The sequence below is a fragment of the Sinocyclocheilus rhinocerous genome, unplaced genomic scaffold (assembly GCF_001515625.1).
Source record: "Sinocyclocheilus rhinocerous isolate Xijiao unplaced genomic scaffold, SAMN03320098_v1.1 scaffold671, whole genome shotgun sequence".
NCBI lineage: Eukaryota > Metazoa > Chordata > Actinopteri > Cypriniformes > Cyprinidae > Sinocyclocheilus > Sinocyclocheilus rhinocerous.
In genome coordinates this window covers 1,038,934-1,045,730 of record NW_015625021.1, presented here as the reverse complement: position 1 = coordinate 1,045,730, position 6,797 = coordinate 1,038,934, and the positions used below count along the sequence as shown (strand labels likewise).

Here is a 6,797-nt window from a genome sequence, read left to right as displayed (position 1 = left end):
GTAGACACGGTGTAACATTGGTTTTGCTTTGTTTCACAGAACTAATCGTTGCCTGGGTTGCGTACGTATATGTGGGGCGGAGCTATCAAAATAGGGGCAAGACCCTTTTGGGGTAGGGCGTGTTTGTTTTGGTGATTTCAAATATCAACATTGGCTACCAGAAATCGCTCACCCTGCCTTTAATCTGTAATAATGTGTATCAAAGTCTGTCAATATAACCACGTAATAATTCATTCATTTTGCGTGTCTCGCTAAATATAAAAAGTAAACAAACCGCTTACGATTTACACCAACTGCGCTATTAGACTTACGAAAGTTTAAAATGACATTCTATCCAAAATATTAGGCATTTTATTTACACGTTACCTTGCAAGTGTTGTTGTTGCGTAGCCTACGTCGAGCCAGTTTGTTTGGGGGGCATCGCTTTGACTGCATACTAGGTTATTTAGGTCACAGCTCTTCTATAAATACCTGATCATGCGACACAGAAGGGCACTTCAGAGGATCCAGACTTCTGGATCAGATCAAATAACTAATAATATCTCTATTTTGACAGTGCAAAGAAATGGATATTAAAATCATTATTTATATATTACATTTATATTGCTTCTGGCTGCATTGCAGTGTAATACTTTCTATGCATACAGAAAATGTGCATATACTGTGACAGTTTCGATATTATGCAGAAACAGGACTAGTATTGTGTTAAGCCAACTTCGAAAATGATATATTCTCTGGATATAAATAAATAGTATATGAAATAGAAATCACTATGCATTACACTGCATTTTTAATCTAATTTCATGTATAAAAAGGGCCATATTTTGGAAGTCGAATAAAATAAAATAAAAGTAGTTAAATAGATCTAGTTAAAATAAAAGCTGTAAATTTTATAGGAACAACAGAATTTTTGAGAAGAGCTGCATCAGCCAGTTAAAGAAGTTGACTGTTCTGCCTGAGGAACAAAAGTGGAAATTCATAAAACACTTTTCATAAAATAATCATATGTTGTATAAAAATCTCTTACAGGGTTATGAGGTAATTCAGTTTGAGAACAGAAACACACTGATAATTGCATATATGCGAGTCAGCAGCAGACATGTGACAGCGCATAAATGCATTAGAGAAAACTGCTTTAACACACCGAGTACTTCAACTTTTGGGTTAACTTAAGAAGAATGAAATTCAGCCTCTGAGAGGTGATAGAATTACATTCCAGGTTGATTCTAGGCCAGGACGGGCTTGACACCAATCTGACAAAACATATTTCATCACTTCATATCTCACCTCATGTGTTCCTGTCCTAATCTGCCCAGAATCCTCTTGCATTGCACTATTTCATTTGTCTTTTTGGAAGGTGGTTTGTCTCGGTCTATAATCTCCTTCAGACGTGTCTGGGCCATATCATGTCTGCAAAGAATAAGGATGTATGTATTAATAACACATCTGCTAATAACATATAATGCACCTGCATTAGTGCATCTCATTCCCAAATTTCTTAAGGTTTATCTGTAAATTATATTGATTGTATTAATGAAACGTATGACTGTTCAGTTGTAGGAAGGCAATAATGGAAGAAATGCATCACTTCAGCTGATACAGAGGCATTTGAATCCCAGGCTATATTTAAAACCAGCCACTCAGAGATCAATAAACCTGACCTTACTCAGTTGATCAATGACAACTAGCGAATGTAGCCACTGTTTAACATGAGATGCAAATGTTCAGAAGAAAGGTAATAAGTAAGGCTTGATTTGGTCACTTCTTTTAATCCAATTTTATGTCAAATTATATTCAAATATGACATTTTAAATTGCTTAAATTAAAGCAGTTGTAAACGGGATATGTCAGACAAGCTAAAAAATTAAATAAATAAATAAATAAAATAAAAAATCAGATGCAAACTAAATAGGACACACAGGCTAAAGAAAATAAAATGTATAATAAAGAAATATAATTTTAAATATATATGAAAAAATGTATAATAAAAATGTATGTATACATTTTTTTTTTTTAATTTTGGAGTCTTTTCCTTTTACTGATTTCTGAATAGCTTGCTAATGTCTGTAGGTTGTATACTTAATTTTGTGAGTAATCATCTCAGAAATAAATATGATTATTTTGCCATTTTAATTCATTTTTATAAAAAAAATTAAAGTTTGGGAACATAAGAAATGACACTGAATAGTCACAAAAAATAAAAACAATAAAAACAGACAAATAAAATAAAATAAATCACTGATTTCTAAACAGCTTGCTAACTGTCTCTTAGCCGAACTGAACACTACAGGAAAGCTGTAAACAGAGTAATAATAACAGATTTCTCTCTCTGTCTTCTAACAGTATACGTTGGAGGGCTGTGAAAGCATCAGTCGCAGGTGCAGTGGGACGTCTGCTCTGCCAAATCCTTCTGTTACATTATCCAGCATCTCCAGCACCTGCAGAGAGTGAGATTGAGCCCAGCGGGTGTGATAGTGAACACGACACAACCACCGCAGCAAAAACACACAGACTTCATACAGCAGTCTATGGACAGGCTGCATGTGCTTTCCTCAGGTCAAGCATCACTATATTCACTATAAATAGGGTTAGTGATCTGAATAAATCCTTAAGAGTGAGTGTGATGCAGACACGGACACCTTAAATAGTGCAGCTATTACTTTTTGAAGCATTTATTTTTGCCTAGCAGCTGATAAATTGGGGAAACGGCATAGTATAAAAGATTATAAAAAAAAAATTTTTTTTTTTGGCTGCTAAAGTGATTATACTAACTATAAAACTTTAAACTTAAAAAAGGAAAATAAATAAAATAAGCATTAACTGAAATAAAATATAATAAATATGAAATTTATATATATATTATATTTTTTACAAATGATACAATTTGTAATTACATAAAAAAATTAACTTTTTTTACTGAAATTGCTAAAACTAAATAAAACAAACAAATAAAATTTATATATAAAAACTATATAGACAGTAACTAGTAAAAATGACAAAACTGCACAACAAAATTAAAGTACAGATATTACATAAAAGCAAAATATTAATGAAAAATTATTAAAATATATTAATTATATTAAAATAAAATAAAATAAAAAAGCAGATGCAAACTAAATAGGACACACAGGCTAAAGAAAATAAAATGTATAATAAAGAAATATAATTTTAAATATATATGAAAAAATGTATAATAAAAATGTATGTATACATTTTTTTTTTTTAATTTTGGAGTCTTTTCCTTTTACTGATTTCTGAATAGCTTGCTAATGTCTGTAGGTTGTATACTTAATTTTGTGTGTTATCATCTCAGAAATAAAATATGATTATTTTGCAATTTTAATTCAATTTAAATAATAAGCATGAGCTGAAATAAAAACATAATACATATGAAATTTATATATATATATATTATTTTTTACAAATGATAAAATTTGTAATTACATTAAAAAATTAAAACTTTTTTACTGAAATGGCTAAAACTAAATAAAACAAACAAATAAAATTTAATAAAAACTATATACAGTAAAAAACTAGTAAAAATGACAAAACTGCACAACAAAATTAAAGTGAAAACAGATATTACATAAAAGCAAAATATTAATGAAAAATTATTAAAATATATTAATTATATTAAGTTATATTAATTATATATACTATATTTATTTATAAATAATGAAATATAAAAACGTATAAACTTATAAGTACTGAAATAACTAAAACTTGAATGAAAATGAATAAAAAGTCATTAAAAAGTGAAAACCGAAGATATTAAATAAAACCAAAATATTAGCAAAAACTATAAAAGTATTTCAGTGATACTAAAATCAGATTGCGCTGAATTACAGTTGGGTTGCACATGCAGTCAGTCAGAAAATCAGTATTATTGGTGTAGTGAAGGCATCTGCACGCACTGTTCCCATTTTACACCCATGTGCACTTGAATGTGTAATGTTCCAGAAACAATAACAGCTCCTTCTGAAATCATAGAGCTTAAAAGATGAAATACTGCTCAGATGGGTAAAACCAGAGCCTAATGTGACCTCATCTGTACTGTCCACACTAACAAGGGCGTAGGTTTGATTTTGGCATTAGTGGGGCATAACGGCAGACAACAGACATTTAACTGTTTGATTAAAATTATTGCTAGGGACAATTTAGTATAGTGACTGATATTGTTAGGGACATGTCATTGTGCCTCTGCACCCTTGGACACCAGACAGATCCGACTCACAGCAGACCAAGACACTTACAAAGTGCTTAATGGACCATCAACAAATTATTAGTTCTGCTACAAGTCCACCTGACAACCGCTTAGCAACACCCTAGAAACCACAAAAATATGTACTCACCCTCAGGCCATGATGCAAACTAAATAGGACACACAGGCTAAAGAAAATAAAATGTATAATAAAGAAATATAATTTTAAATATATATGAAAAAATGTATAATAAAAATGTATGTATACATTTTTTTTTTTAATTTTGGAGTCTTTTCCTTTTACTGATTTCTGAATAGCTTGCTAATGTCTGTAGGTTGTATACTTAATTTTGTGTGTTATCATCTCAGAAATAAAATATGATTATTTTGCAATTTTAATTCAATTTAAATAATAAGCATGAGCTGAAATAAAAACATAATACATATGAAATTTATATATATATATATTATTTTTTACAAATGATAAGTAATCCACACCACTCCAGTCCATCAGTTAAGGTATTATGAAGCCAAAAGCTGTGTGTTTGTAAGAAACAAATCCATCATTAAGGTGTTTTGAGGTGCTTCCGGCTAAAATAAGAATCTGTAATAATGCTTCTTCCAATGAAAAAGTCCATCTCCTGTTGACTTCCCACATCAAAATCCACAAAAGTATGTGTTAAGAACTGTTTTGGATTGGTCTGATTCAGACAAAACAACTTTTTCACTGGAGGAAGCGTTACTATGGATTATGGACTTTTATTTTTTTTAAATACTTTTATTTTAACTAGAAGCAATGGCTGGACATTAAACATGGTTTTGCTTCTTACAAACACGCAGCTTTTCACTTCACAAGCTCATTCAGATGATCCTGCAGATCTAAAACATCAGGTGTTTACTTCACTTTCTCGTTTCTCTTCCACATCATTTCCCTCCAACTTTTAATAGAGTTTCTGCATGATCCAATCCACACCTGTAGTGTCTCCTCTCCTGGAAGAAACCTGACCAAATACATCATACAAACCAGTGAACATTTTACCGAGTACCAACAGAGCCGTCAAATGAGCAGATGCACAGAAATAAACACCACAAATATTGTCCTTAGTCCCTTTTGTTTTATCTATTATGAAACTAGTGATGGTCCGGATGTGATTTTGAGGCCAGGAGCCATCTGGATTTTGGAACCAAACGGTCAGTTGGCTTCACATTTAGGCAAAAAGAAACAATCTGACTTCACATCCAGTTGCACATGGGGACAAAAAGGCCTTAGAGATTCTAGGTGTTATTTTTAGTGGTTCAAGAGGCCATTATTGCAATTTTAACTTTTTTCTCCAACACACAAGAGACGATTGTCAGATAACCAGTATATGATTCTCGATTTCCAGGTTCAGGCAGCTTTTGACCAAATAATTACTTGAATAACATGCCAAATAATAACTTTTCCATTTCCATTTTCCAGGTTAATCCATCTATTAACTACACCCAATGTGAAAAAGGACCATACACTGTGAGATCTGAACACATCTGCTTGAGAAAGAGCACTTTTTGTTTTGCAGTCCAGTGAGTCAGTATTAGCAGACAAAGCATAATTTCATACATTTATATTCAATTTAAACTGACTTTTTAGATCTGGATATCACATGCAATATGACCCTGATCAACAAAATCACAAACTCTTTAACTCAAACAACAAAATTGCTACACTTGTAAATCAAATCAAGACGACACTACTACTGTATAATAATACTATGTAACATACTGTATATAAATGCAAACCTTAGGACCAACACATAGACCTGTAATTTAAATGAAAATTATGAAAATACTTCATATGCACATGTATAAATATACCCATGTAAGATAACTGAAATATAATAACTTAACCAACAAATACACCTGCAAACTAAATTAATATACATGATAAACATAACTTGAGACCAACACCTAGACCTGTAAACTAAATGAAAAACATATGGATATAAACTGTATATACATATCAATAATTTGCAATAACTTAAGACCAACAAATACACCTGTAAACTAAATTTATATATATATTAATGACTTAAAGGGTTAGTTCACCCAAAAATGAAATTTAGGCTGCGGTTTACTCACCCCCGAGGCATCCTAGGTGTATATGACTTTCTTCTTTCAGACGAATCCAGTCGGAGTTATATAAAAAATTGTCTTTGATCTTTCAAGCTGTTTAATGCCACTCAGCGGGTGTTGCATTGCTTCAGTCCAAAAGAAGTTAAATAAAAATCACCCATCCGTAAAAAAAAAAAAGTGTCTCACACGGCTCCGGGGAGTGAACTTTTCCTTTGCTAAAGTAAGACTTTGCTTCCTTTGATCCTGTTAACAAACGTTGGTTTTCACGAGACTCACCGGCGCATGCGCAGCACTTACCTCATACGTCATGCTCCCGGAGCTGCTTCTGTGTTCAACTGTTGGCGCAAGCTACATTAAAGTGATTACATTTTGAATATGGATATTTTTCTTACAAAAACGCATCGATTCGCTACAGAAGGCCTTTGTTCACCCCCCGGAGCCGTGTGAGACACTTTTTTTTATGGATGGGCGATTTTTATTTAACTTC

The 6,797-nt window shown here is 31.9% G+C and overlaps 1 protein-coding gene across 1 annotated transcript in view; it reads right to left on the bottom strand.

Moving 5' to 3' along the window:
• asb14a (ankyrin repeat and SOCS box containing 14a) overlaps positions 1–440 on the bottom strand; it is an 11,032-nt gene extending 10,592 nt beyond the window's left edge. Inside the window, exon 1 of the mRNA XM_016562395.1 lies at positions 367–440. The gene's annotated coding sequence lies outside the window, so the exon portion shown is untranslated. The remainder of the gene's footprint in view (positions 1–366) is intronic.
• Positions 441–6,797: the final 6,357 nt, after the last annotated feature.